The sequence below is a fragment of the Lucilia sericata genome, unplaced genomic scaffold (assembly GCF_015586225.1).
Source record: "Lucilia sericata isolate MDLA Ls3-8-SP2 unplaced genomic scaffold, ASM1558622v1 Contig000109F_arrow, whole genome shotgun sequence".
Classification (NCBI taxonomy): Eukaryota; Metazoa; Arthropoda; class Insecta; order Diptera; family Calliphoridae; genus Lucilia; species Lucilia sericata.
This window is the reverse complement of record NW_023994141.1, coordinates 491,035-505,965: the sequence shown is the minus strand read 5'-3', so window position 1 is coordinate 505,965 and position 14,931 is coordinate 491,035. Positions and strand designations below refer to the sequence as shown.

Here is a 14,931-nt window from a genome sequence, read left to right as displayed (position 1 = left end):
AGATAGATAGATAGATAGATAGATAGATAGATAGATAGATAGATATATAGATAGATAGATAGATAGATAGATATATAGATAGATAGATAGATAGATAGATAGATAGATAGATAGATAGATAGATAGATAGATAGATAGATAGATAGATAGATAGATAGATAGATAGATAGATAGATAGATAGATAGATAGATAGATAGATAGATAGATAGATAGATAGATAGATAGATAGATAGATAGATAGATAGATAGATAGATAGATAGATAGATAGATAGATAGATAGATAGATAGATAGATAGATAGATAGATAGATAGATAGATAGATAGATAGATAGATAGATAGATAGATAGATAGATAGATATATAGATAGATAGATGATAGATAGATAGATAGATAAATAGATAGATAGATAGATAGATAGATAGATAGATAGATAGATAGATAGATAGATAAATAGATAGATAGATAGATAGATAGATAGATAGATAGATAGATAGATAGATAGATAGATAGATAGATAGATAGATAGGTAGTTCTTTAGTAGTTAGTTAGATAGTTAGTTAGTTAGTTAGTTAGTTAGTTAGTTAGTTAGTTAGTTAGTTAGTTAGTTAGTTAGTTAGTTAGTTAGTTAGTTCTTTAGTTAGTTAGTTAGATAGATAGTTAGTTAGTTAGTTAGTTAGTTAGTTAGTTAGTAGTTAGTTAGTTAGTTAGTTAGTTAGTTAGTTAGTTAGTTAGTTAGTTAGTTAGTTAGTTAGTTAGTTAGTTAGTTAGTTAGTTAGTTAGTTAGTTAGTTAGTTAGTTAGTTAGTTAGTTAGTTAGTTAGTTAGTTAGTTAGTTAGTTAGTTAGTTAGTTAGTTAGTTAGTTAGTTAGTTAGTTAGTTAGTAGTTAGTTAGTTAGTTAGTTAGTTAGTTAGTTAGTTAGTTAGTTAGTTAGTTAGTTAGTTAGTTAGTTAGTTAGTTAGTTAGTTAGTTAGTTAGTTAGTTAGTTAGTTAGTTAGTTAGTTAGTTAGTTAGTTAGTTAGTTAGTTAGTTAGTTAGTTAGTTAGTTAGTTAGTTAGTTAGTTAGTTAGTTAGTTAGTTAGTTAGTTAGTTAGTTAGTTAGTTAGTTAGTTAGTTAGTTAGTTAGTTAGTTAGTTAGTTAGTTAGTTAGTTAGTTAGTTAGTTAGTTAGTTAGTTAGTTAGTTAGTTAGTTAGTTAGTTAGTTAGTTAGTTAGTTAGTTAGTTAGTTAGTTAGTTAGTTAGTTAGTTAGTTAGTTAGTTAGTTAGTTAGTTAGTTAGTTAGTTAGTAGTAGTTAGTTAGTTAGTTAGTTAGTTAGTTAGTTAAAATACAATGAAAACTTTTAAAGATCATAACAAAAATATTGACACTGTAGCAATAAAGAAATCCCTAATTAGCGGCCCTGAAACATGATGTTTTCAATTTACGACAACAATAATAAACAAAGTTGACAACAGATTGCTTCATTGCTAATAAAATTACTTTTGAAACATTAATTTTTAAAACTTAATTAACTGAAATGAGCCATTTAGAAAATAGCCAAATTACAATAATTAAATATGTCTGTAATTGATTTAAAGTATTTTATTGACCGCTTTAAAACAACATCACACAAATTAACAAATTGCGTTTTAAATAAATATGTATATAAAAATCTAGGAAATTGTATGGATGGATGCTGATAAGTTGTTGACTACTTCCTTATTAGGGCGATTTAAACAAGATATGGCTATTGGTCTCTAAACCCCAACTTACTTTTAACAGGCAGAGGATTTTAATATTAATTATTAATATAAATTCTCAGTAAATTAATTCATAGCTGTTCTTAACAAATCATTCAGATTTCTAATAGAAAAAATTACCCAACTTTTTCCCTCATGATACAAGGTCATATTATTTATTATAATTTTTTTTCAATCCAGTATTTAAATACATATTCATAAATTTTTGTTAATAGTATTTACTTAAACTTTTTTAGGAATATTTTACTGATATAATATCAGGTGTTGACGCAAAAGGTAGCGGTTTAAAGTAACGAAAAATTGAAATACTAGTTACTCTAAACTAAATTTCAAATATTATGAAGTCAACATAATAATAAAGCGTAGGTTTCTTTTTTCAAGTCTATTTCTATATTTACATACAAAATATATTTCTAATTTGAAACTTATACAATTGTAGTACAACTAAATAACCTTCTCACATATGTATAGTATCATATCAATGGTTTATTTACGAAAAAACAAAATTAAATAATGATTTTTTTTTATAAAAAAGTGTTAATTTTTTAAGTACTCCACAAAATTTTGCACGTTTCATTACATTATATTTTAGTTAGTTATTTATACTTGATATGTGTATTTGAATTAGTCGTTGACTTTGTCGTATATACAACAACAAAAAGTCTTTCGTAAATATCTGATGTTAAGGTTTACTGATGATTTTAAAAGTTGGGTAGCGTGTTGGGTAGGGCCTGTCTCGAAAAAAAGACACCGTTTCTTAATAATAGTAAAAAATATTTTTTCAAAAATTTTATTATAATAATAACCCTGTGGCTTTACAGCAATTGTTAATATTCCTTAATTTGGGGTTGCAGTGTGTCTATACTCTTTGTAGTAAATCCCGCTATATTAGTATATATCTAGTTCTCAAACCTGCAAACCTGTAGCAGACGAGTCGGAAGACCATCGCATACCTTGATGTGGCAACTAATAACAGAACTCTCGAGACTGCGTATGAAGAGGAACGAAGTCTAGCATTGATCCGAATATCGAAATTGTTGAAACCGGTCCCAAACCCTGTTGATGTTATGACGAATGGTCATTTCCCTAGATCATTCTTATCATCTAAAGACTTCGCCCAGTATATTCCTTAAGCAATGAAAGTCACACAACCGCACATGTAATTGGTAGTACGAAGTACGGATCCATTTTTAATTGACACGACTTATTTCAGTGGCCACAAGGACCTACTGCCACCACTAGTACCTGATTATTTGGTGCTCTGGTTCTACCCAATGTCGAATGATTGACATTACAGAAGAGTAGTATATAGAATGAATATACATAGATTGACGTTTCAAACTCTGAGAATTGTGAAGATAACTTTACTCCTTTTGGCGAAATGCCAAGAAAGGGACGTTTTTAATAACCCGGGAAAAGTGGTATCTGAACGATTCTGTGACATTATTTATATGTAATTGCCTGCGATCGTATTCTGATTCATTTTGATCTAAAGAGTTGAAGATAAAAGACGAAATTAGTCAAAGAAGTAATATTTGTTCCGGAAGACAACAGGGAAGAAAACTGACTAAATTTTTTAAGAAATCAGCGAAATATCATTTCATTATTTTTGAAATAATATTAATTTCTAATGTTAGCTCTAAATAATTACTATCGAAATAACTGCAGTTATAGCAGTTTTCAAAATAGTAACGAATTTTAATATTTATATTAACACTGTATTTTTATCGAAACTTCAAGAAAAGAAAACTATAAATGATCAATTTTAAATATTTTTCTTTCATTTGTTAATGTTTTATTTAGGCGATATTTCAACATAATCCATTTGAAATTATATTTGTATTTAACTACCAAAAAAACTTATTAATATTAATCAATTTAAAAGAAATATTTAATAGTTATGGTTTTTAACACACAATTTTATATAACAAACAGTAAAACAACAGTAAATTAAATAACAATTTTAAATAATTTATTGTTTTTTTTTAGTATTAAAACCCTAAAATATGCGAATTAAGTTTTTTATATAATATTTAAAATTTAACCTAAAGTTGCCATATTGTAGTATTACTGTAATTAAAATTGTATGGTAATATTACATGCCAATGTTATTTTACAACTATCAAGGCGAATTCAGATAAGGTGGTGACAGTTCTGCAACAACAACATTTTACATGTATTTTGTTTTTGCATTTGGTTTACGTAGATGTCAAAAACCATAAGTACGGCGAATTCATTTGATGAAAAATTTTTGTTTATATTTTATTAAAAATAAAGATAAAGATATTAAAATTTGTGAGGAAAATATATTCTGAATTGAATAATGTTTGTTTCAAACGAAAAATTCTATTCCGGCAGATTAATTTGCAAAATTTAAGTGAGTGCCTGAAGTTAAGTAAAACTTAATTTTTTGTGAAAAATAAACATAAAAAAGTACATATTCATGAAAATATTATATTACGAATAAATGAATATTTGTTGCGAATGGATAATTCTACTCCGGCGGAGTAATTTTCAATATTTGGCCATAATGTAGCAGCCGCCGGACGGGTAAATACCTCATATGGGTTTTGTTATATAAAGCGTTCCGGAACAGACTTTTTTTAATTAATCTCTTTATCTACATAGTGTATATATAAAACAATATTGTTTAATTTGTTAACATTTAATAGATTTCAAAATTAAGCCATAACGTAGAAGTCAGATGCCGCCAGCCGGGTAAATACTTCATATGCGTTTCTTAATATTAAGTGTTCCGGAAGAGATTTTTTTTAGTTAATCACGTTATCTACACAATTTTAATATCAAATATAAAACAATATTGTGTAATATGTTAACATTTAATAGAAACAAGTAAGAAAGTATAGTCGGGCGTGGCCGACCATATGATACCCTACACCAGTTATGAATATTAAATGTGATTTATTTTTCATAATATCGCATTTATCTTCAATATTCCCTTGTTCCGATACATTTAAGCAATTTATGGATGAAAAACTAATTTTCTGAAAAAGGCTTTATATGGGGGCTAGGGGCAAATATGGACCAAGCCCGATAAAATTTTGTGAATATATTTATATTTACATAATATTTTATTGTGCTGAATTTCATCGCGATATTTGTGTTTATAAGTTAATTTGGGACATTCAAGTAATTTTCTGAAGGGGACTTTGTATGGGAGCTAGGATCAAACGGGGCCCGATCTTTATGAAATTTGGCAGGGTTATCAAGACTTCTATAAAACTTAGTTATGCCGTATTTTATCGATATATCTGTATATTTAACATAATTATGAGCTCAGAAGCCCTTTTCGGGGGGTTCTGTTCTATGGGGGCTAGGTGAAATAATGGACCGATTTTAACCATTTTCAATAGGCTTCGTCCTTGGGTCAAATAAAACGAGCGTGCCAAATTTCATACAATTATCTTGAAAATTGCGACCTGTAGCTTGCGCACAAGGTTTACATGGACAGCCAGCCAGCCAGCCAGACGGACGGACATAGCTTAATCGACTCAGAAAACGATTCTAAGCCGATTGGTATACTTTAAGGTGGGTCTAGGACGAATATTTTTATATGTTACAAACATCAGCACAAATCCAATATACCCTCCCCACTAAAGTGGTGTAGGGTATAAAAATATTTTTCTTAAATAACATATTTGTATACAACCAATTATGCCATTATTTAAATAAAATGATATTTGTTTACGAGATGCTTGGTATTTTCAGATTTTTTACATAAATAATTCAAAATATTAACGAAGGTTTTTTCCGTTTAACGGACATTTTTAAATATAAAAATGTAAACAATAACAAACTTTGACAGCTACGTAAACCAGGCGAATTAAGGAAAAAATTATCAGCTGATTGAATAACACCACCTTATATGAATTCGCCTTGACAACTATGAATGCTATTTATAAACGAAAAGAAGAGAAAATGTAAACAACATGGCTCATTGAGCGTAAGCTTTAATTGTGTTAATATAATTGTGTTAAATATATTCAAACTTCTTTTGGAACTGGTGTAACCTAAACCATCCTAAATTTTATTAGTATATTATTATGGTATTTTATTTAGTTTTCTGTTTCGCTTGTTTAAAATAAATCTACATACAAAGATATTTTGTCAACAACATTTTTGATGCTGTAATAAACATCTCGAAGTTTTTTCTTCATTCCATATTTTTGATGACCACATTTTGACCATGAAATATTTATTTTTTATTAAATGCCAAAAAAAAAAACGCTTTCATTCATTCAATTAACTAGTAGTAGTTAGTTAACTGATGTTGATGATGCTGATATTTGAATGATAGCTGTTTAAGGGGGTTTGGTTGGGCTGTCATCAGTTTAGTTTAGTTTTTCTTTAATGTGTTTTCTTTTGTCTTCTTTTTAAGTTTTTTCATTTATAAAATGAGATCTTGGTAATTAAGTTTTATCGACAAAGTGTGTGTGTGTGTGTTTTTTGACCTGTTTGCATTTTATGTAGCAAAAGTAAATAATAATGACATATTGTCGTTTTTTATGGTTTAACAATTAACTTTTTGTTTTGTTTTTTTTTATTTAAGAAATCACAGGATTACTAAAACCTACTATTACGTTAAAATATTTAAAATCATTAAAAAAAAGCAATTAAGAAAACAAAAATAACAAAACAATAACATAAATAACAAAAAACAATTGTTATTGTAAAATCGTCATCTCAGTGTTTACGTCTTTTTACCTTATCCCATAACTGTTGGGTATCGTGTGCTGCAGCAGTTGTCGTCGTCACAGGGGTCAATGATGTTTTGAAGGTCGTACGTTTTATTTATAGAAAAAAAAAAAAAATTCGAAACAAATAACAAACTTTTGCAGTAATAAAAATGGATAACACAAAAACCTTGAAATTTGTTTTAATATAGTTGCATTTCAGCTTCCATGAAATTCTGGAACATACATAAATGTTAACAAGTTTTAATGACTTTTTAATCAGTAAGAGTTTTTTTTGCGGGGTTTTATATTACTTTTCAGAAAGATTTTTTAAGGAATTTAATGTCTGACTATAACATAACTTGACGTTTAAGGAAATTCTGATTTAGATTGTTGTTTAATTTTAATCGACTTTGTTGCGCATCTCAAAAAGTAAAGGGCTTTTTGATAGGTGCCTATAGAACTTTAACATGCATAGGGAATTGACTTTTTATAATTGAATGTGATTTCCGGCATGTAATTGTCGTGATTTGAGGCAACCTTCAGATTAATTTTTAATATTTTTTGCAGCATTTAAAGGAGTATATCGTTTACAGTGTGTTGAATGTTGTCTTTCAAGAATCAATCAATTGAGGTCTGCAAATTCAAAGGAAATAATATTTTCTTACTTACCAAAGGTTTTCGTTTTGTTGCACCCAGTAATTTTCATTTGTATCAAAATGAAACAGGAAGTCGAAAACAAAAAGATCTCTATCGATTATAACGACTAGGATAGACTAGAATATACATATATTAGGCCATGGACTAGACAATAAACTAACCTACAGACTGGGTAATAGATAAGTCTACAGTAGGCTTGTCGATAAACTAGTCAATAGGATAGTCTAAAGACTAGACAATAATCTACTCTATAGATTAGAAAATAGGCTAGTTTGTGGAATACATAATCGTCCAAAGTCTGATTCGTATAATAGTCCTTAGACAAATCTAGTAGAAAGTATTAGAGTTCATATGAGAGGTTTTAGCCGATAACTGATCAGTATCAACGATGACCAATGAATTGGGAGTAATCCAAACACATGACAATTTGTCAAAACTTAACAACAACATTTATATGAATGCCCAGCAGTTCGACAATAGTCAATGCATCAGGAAATGCCAGTCATTTCAACTAATGTCTAACCACCTTGTTGGCTCTAATTAGTCTTTCGTATATATTTTTGCAAACGAAAGTGAAAACAGTCGTCACTTTTCTAAGCGAGAGCGGAATTAGTCATCACTTTACAGTCCCTAAGTAATCTAGAGAGTAGATACTTTTAAAAATCTGAAGCATCTGACTGCCTCTCAGTAATCTATAAAGTGACGATTGACTTCCTAATAGGAAAATGCTGGATAGTCGGTGGCTAAGTAAGTCTAAGCTATTTCAGAACAGCTGGGTGGTTAATCACACTAATATATTGTTGATTAATTGTATTCTCAGTTCGTACACCTTTTTGGCTACCACCCATCCGAACCTAATTGATCTCATATTATTTCAATCCAAAGATTTTGTGACAGCTGTTACAAAATTACATGTTCCTGTTATTTCTTCTTATTCGAAATTATACCAATATCCATTATTACGAAATTTTTAATGTACAAGGAAAATGTAGTAATAGTTTTTTATCAGTATTTCTTCTTCTTCTTCTCGTTGTTATTACAATCAACATAAAACCTGAATTTTTTCTCAACAAACTCCTAAAAAGAAAGAGACGCAAAAAAATAAGAAATAAAAAACATAAAACGTTTATATTGAACTTCAATTTGGTGGGAAATACAAAAATTTACTTAAAAGCAATATACGGTGGTAAATCCCAAAACAAAAATAGCAACTGGGTTGTGGGAAAAGAGGTGATAATTGTAATTATTAAAACATTACTAATGTGATAATTTCAAAAAGTAACGATTACAAATTTGTTTGAAATTGGTACTTTTATTTAACAATTAAAACAAAATTTATAAAGTTTATTGATTATTGAAATATTAAAAACTGACAGCTGTCACTTTGACAACTTTAAATTCAACTAACGTTTACACCTTCAACGTTAGTACCCTTTACAAAATACGCCATTTTTACTACTGTCTTACATTAAGGAAAGAATAAATTACTTTGTTTTTGCAAAAACTATAAAAACTACTTTACAACAACTTTTTATTTAAAAAAAAAGCACGTTGTTTGTTAAAATTTAAAATATATGAAACATCTTTATAAAATTTATATTATCGTCATCATCATCGTTATCATGATCATCATCATCTCTCATCTTTTTATTAAAAACATTTAAGTTGGTCAGTGGTGATGATCATGGCTGTTGGCTGGCAGTTGTAGAGTAGTACAAAGCTGTTGATGGTAATAATTATTATGAATTTTATTAACTTGGTTTGCTTTTGGCTTATTGTCTTCTTTCTTTTGGAATGTTCGAGTAAACTTAAATGGGTAAATAACACACACAGACCCACAAATACATATAAATATATCAGACAAATGACTTTTGGACTTTTGGTAACAGAGAATTGTATGAAATGTTGAACCAGGGCTTACATTATCAGTGTGTGCGTACATTAAAAGTAAGAAGAAGAAGAAGAAGCAAGAAAGACTTAAAAAAAAACGTTTTGAAAATGTGGTGAAAAAAATCGGCAAAACTGAACTGAATGAAAGCGAAAGTGGTTTCTTCATGGTTGCACAGTTGATAAAAATGTATGCTCGCCTGGTGGTTGTGATGTTGATGTTGATGATGACGGTTGTTTGGTTGGACCATTTTTTGTGTTTTTGTTGATGGAGCCAAAGATTTCATTTCGTTTTTTTTTAAACAAGAAACCGTTAATAATGTTTTATTCGCCTTTGACTAACTCAATATCTGTTTTATTGTCTTTCTAACTTACCCGATTATAGAAGATATTACAAAAGATGTGAGGACAAACAAAAAACTCGACATCAAAGAGCGCAGAAAAAAACAGAAGTTGAAATAAAAATTATTACATCAGTTTTTGCTTAAAAAAAACACATATACAAGATATTTTTTACAGTAAAGAGCAAATGTTAAACAATAAAAACTTTAAATTCAAAATATTTAATTTTGTAATTTTCTTTTGTGGAAAACTTTTTTAATGAAATTTTCTTTTAATGAAAACTTTGTTAATGAAATTTGTATTATATAGAAATTTTTTGCTGAAATTTTCTTTTATAGAAAATTTTTGATGAAAAAATTTTCTTTTTTAGAAATTTTTTAATGAAATTTTCTTTTTTAAAACATTTTTAATAAATTTTTTTATGAAATTTTCTTTTTTTTAGAAAATTTTTTGTGAAATTTTCTTTTTATAGATATTTTTTAATGAAATTTTCTTTTTTAAAATACTTTTAATAAAATTAAATTTTTTTAGGAAATTTTTTATGAATTTTTTTTTTTTTTAGAAAATTTTTAATAAAGTTTCCATCTTTTTTTATAAAATTTTATTCTTTTTTTGAAAATTTTTAATAAAATTTTCTTCTTTTTTTAATGTTTAATGAAATTTTCATTTTTTTAAATTTTTAATGAAATTTTCTTTTTTTAAAAAAATTTTAATGAAATTTTCTTTTTTAAAATATTTTTTTATGAAATTTTCTTTTTTTTTAGAAAATTTTTTGGTGAAATTTTCTTTTTATAGATATTTTTTAAAAAAATTTTCTTTTTTAAAATATTTTTAATAAAGTTTAATTTTTTTTGAAAAATTTTTATGAAATTTTCTTTTATTTTTTAGAAAATTTTTAATAAAATTTTGATCTTTTTTATAAAGTTTTATTCTTTTTTTGAAAATTTTTAATAAAATTTTCTTTTTTTTTTTATGTTTAATGAAATTTTCATTTTTTTAAATTTTTAATGAAATTTTCTTTTTTTAGAAAAATGTTAATGAAATTTTCTTCTTTTTTTTAGAAAATTTTTAAAGAAATTTTCTCCTTTTTAGAAAATTTTTAATGAAATTTTCTCTTTTTTAGAAAATTTTTAATGAAATTTTGTTTTATAACAAATTTTTGATGAATTTTTCTCTTATAGAAAATTTTTGTGGAAATTTTCTTTTATAGAAAATTTTCGTTGAAATTTCCTTTTATAGAAATTTTTCGTTGAAGTTTCCTTTTTAGAAATTTTTGTATAAAATTTTGTTTTATTTTTCTTTTCTTTTCTTTTTTTTAATATTTTTAATAACATTTATTTTTTTTTTAGAAAATATTTAATAAAATTTTATTCTTTTTTTGAAAATTTTTAATAAAATGATTTTTTTTTTAAATGTTTAATAAAATTTTAATTTTTTTAAATTTTTAATGAAATTTTTTTTAGAAAATTTTTAATGAAATTTTCTCTTTTTTAGAAAATTTTTAATGAAATTTTGTTTTAAAAAAAATTTTTGATGAATTTTTGTTTTATAGAAAATTTTTGATGAAATTTTCTTTTATAGAAAATTTTTGGTGAAATTTTCTTTTATAGAAATTTTTCGTTGAAATTTCCTTTTATAGAATTTTTTTGATAAAATTTAGTTTTATAGAAAAATTTTTTAATGAAATTTTATTTTTTTGAAAATTTTGGATAAAATTTTCTATTATAGAAAACTTTCAATGAAATTTTTCATTTATAGAAAACTTTCAATGAAATTTTCTTTTATAGAACATTTTTTTAAATAAAATTTTCTTTTATGGAAAATTTTTAAAGAAATTTTATTTTTTAGAAAATTTTTAAACAAATTTTTATTTTTTAGAAAATTTTTGATAAAATTCTCTTTTATAGAAAATTTCTAATGAAATTTTCTTTTATGGAATATTTGTGATATTCTTTTTTTAAATTTTTAATGAAATTCTCTTTTTAGAAAATTTTTTTTTTTTAGAAAATTTATAATGAAATTTTCTTTTTTAGAAAAATTTTTATGAAATTTTATTTTTTTAGAAATTTTTTAATGAAATTTCCTTTTTTTAGAAAATTTTTATAAAATATTCTGTATTTTAGAAAAAATTAATATAATTTTCTTTTATAGAAAATTATGTGATAAAATTTTGTTTTATAGAAAATATGTGTTAAAATTTTCTTTTAAAGAAAATTATCTGATAAAATTGAAAAATATTCAAAATTACTGTTTTTAAAAAATTTTGGTATTGAAAATTTTTACAAAATTTAAAATAAAAAAAATTCTATCTTTTTGTTCCCCACTGTACTAAAATACATATTATGAGATATATTTTTTTCGATTGGTTGTTGTTTTTGTGGTGTGTGAAGAAAAAGCAAACATAAGCAAAGAAAGTTATTTACCATAATATAATGTTGTTGTATTGTTGTTGCTATTACTATTGTTGTTGTTGTAGTTGTAGTTGTAAAGCGTCGAATGAGTGACTGTGATTTGAGTTTAACTTTTTTGTATTAAAACTTTAGTAGTTAGTTGCATTTTAAACTTTTACGTATACGGTTGTGAACAGCAAGATATAAAATTACGATTTTTATAAATATTTTTTTTATTACAGAAAAACACTCACGGGTTATTTTACGGGTTAAAGCATTAAAACAACGGCGAACGTTATCAAACTTTATTTTCAGGAAAAAAGAAATAATAAAATATTTTTCAACTGCATGGTTTAAAAATATTTTTACAAATCTGCCAGATAAGTGGTGACTAACATTTCGTAAACAGCAGGAGATAACAAGGTTTTAATAAATAATAACCAATTAGTCAATGGTTTATCGGGAAGTGTTTTAAAGACAAATCGAAAAAATTAAAAGTAATTTGTGATTATAGTATTTAAAAAAAAAAAAAATAAGTGATTTTTTTATTTGCCAAAAAACATCTACCAAGTGCTAGTTTTTTATCGGTTTTTATTGGTTCATTGCAAAAAAACCAAATAAAAAATGAATCACATTTAAATTATGTTTACTTGAGACCATCAGCAGAGTCGTTCGTTCGTCTGACATTTTACGTTCTCATACGATCGCATTCATTTTGTATCTTATCAAAATAATTGTGGACAAATCGGCAGAACAATTTTAGCCCATCAACCGTACAAGGGAAAAAGAAGTGATTGATATTAAAGTATGCGTCACTTATCATCGTCATTAAAATCTTAATAAATTTTATAAATATTTTCTTTTCTACCCCATTGTGCATGTGTTTGAAAGACAGTACTAAAATTCGTTATAAAAGTGTGCGTTAACATTAAAATACAGTGAATTGTTTATAAATTGTTGATTTGTTTTTGCTGAAACAAACGTCTTTTGTAAAATAAAATATACATAAAAAACAACAAAAAACCCTTATACACACACACACACAGTTTTAACTAAAGATTAGATAATAATTTTATTCAATACATACTATACTACCAAATACTAAAATATAAAATCATAATCAAATTCGAATAAAAAAAAGTCTCAAATAGTTTTGCAACTCTGTCTGACTTTGGTGTATGTGTTGTTCGTTTTTGTTGTTGTTGTTGTTGTCGTTCATCTTTTGCTGTGTGTATTTTTTTTGTATTAATAATAATTTTTAATCAAATCAATTTAATAGTGAATATTCACCGGTTGTTGGCTGAAAAGGAGGGTTTGTTGCTGTTAAAGCCAAGAAATAAAATTAAATAAAATAAATTTATTACTGTGATTTTGGATTATTGTATATTTGTGTTCGTAACTAACAACAGGTGCGTGTGTGTTTTTTAAGTTTTTTTCTTTCTAACAATTATAATTTTGAAAATATATTTAAATATTAAAAAAGGTTTATTATGTTTCAAAAAGTAATTAGTGCATTTTATAATTGTTATTTTTTTTCTTATTTCTAAAAATAGTGTGTTTTATTACTTTTTTATGTTGGTAAAAACATTTGAAAATTAATCAATTGATCTAAATTTAGAAGTTTACACTCAATTAAGTTTGCACTTCATTAGTCACAATAATACGTTATTTTTTGCTCCCTTTTTAAATTGTATGTTTATAGATTTTGTTATGTTGGAAAATTTAAAATGGATAATGGAAATTGACCTATTTTTAAATTATGAGTGAGTGCCTTGTGTGAATCGATGAAGTGAAATGTTTGTTAACAATTTTATAAATTTCCGGTTTAAATTAAACAAAAAAAAACTAAATAAAGTTCAAAATGTTCGCGCCAAATAACAATAAAGCTATCGGAATAATTGGACTAGACTATACTAAAGACTAGACTATAGAAAGGACTATAATCTAGACTCGACTATAGACTAGACAATAGACTAAACTCTAGATTAGACTATAGACTAAACTATATACCTGACTATAAACTAGACCATAAGTTAGAGTGAAGACTACACTAAAGACTAGAGTAAGACTGGACTAAAGACTAGACTATATACTATACTAAAAACTAAAACTATACTATAAACTAGACTATAGGCTATACTATAGGCTATACTATAGACTATACTATAGACTAGACTAATGACTATACTATAGAGTAGACTATAGACTAGACCATAGACTAGACTATAGACTAGACTATAGAATAGACTAGACTATAGACTAGACTAGACTATAGACTAGACTAGACTATAGACTAGACTAGACTATAGACTAGACTAGACTAGACTATAGACTAGACTAGACTATAGACTAGACTATAGACTAGACTATAGACTAGACTATAGACTAGACTATAGACTAGACTATAGACTAGACTATAGACTAGACTATAGACTAGACTATAGACTAAACTATAGGCTAGACTATAGACTAGACTATAGACTAGACTATAGACTAGACTATAGACTAGACAATAGACTAGACTATAGACTAGACTATAGACTAGACTATAGACTAGACTATAGACTAGACTATAGGACTAGACTATAGACTAGACTATAGACTAGACTATAGACTATACTATAGACTAGACTATAGACTAGACTATAGACTAGACTAGGACTAGACTATAGACTAGACTAGACTAGGACTAAAGACTAGACTATAGACTAGACTATAGACTAGACTAAAGACTCGATAAGACTAAGACTAGACTAGACTAGACTATAGACTAGACTATAGACTAGACTATAGACTAGACTATAGACTAGACTATAGACTAGACTATAGACTAGACTATAGACTAGACTAAGACTAGACTATAGACTAGACTATAGACTGACCTATAGACTAGACTATAGACTATACTATAGACTAGACTATAGACTAGACTATAGACTACTATAGACTAGACTATAGACTAGACTATAGACTAGACTATAGACTAGACTATAGACTAGACTATAGACTAGACTATAGACTAGACTATAGACTAGACTATAGACTAGACTATAGACTAGACTATAGACTAGACTATAGACTAGACTATAGACTAGACTATAGACTAGACTATAGACTAGACAATAGACTAGACTATAGACTAGACTATAGACTAGACTAAAGACTAGACTATAGACTCGACTAAAGACTAGACTATAGACTAGACTATAGACTAAACT

At 26.2% G+C, this 14,931-nt stretch overlaps 1 protein-coding gene across 9 annotated transcripts in view; it reads left to right on the top strand.

Annotated features, from left to right (window-relative positions):
- LOC119600275 (elongation of very long chain fatty acids protein) overlaps nt 1–14,931 on the top strand; it is a 57,034-nt gene that overhangs the window by 16,236 nt on the left and 25,867 nt on the right. The window contains exons 1-3 of one of the 9 annotated variants that reach the window (XM_037950401.1): nt 11,872–11,899; nt 11,956–12,210; nt 12,993–13,122. The exons of 3 other annotated variants lie outside the window; for them this stretch is intronic. The gene's annotated coding sequence lies outside the window, so the exon portion shown is untranslated. Of the gene's footprint in view, nt 1–11,871; nt 12,519–12,992; nt 13,123–14,931 lie in introns of those variants that run through there. 5 more of the 9 variants (XM_037950398.1, XM_037950400.1, XM_037950399.1 and 2 more) reach the window with 5 other exon arrangements.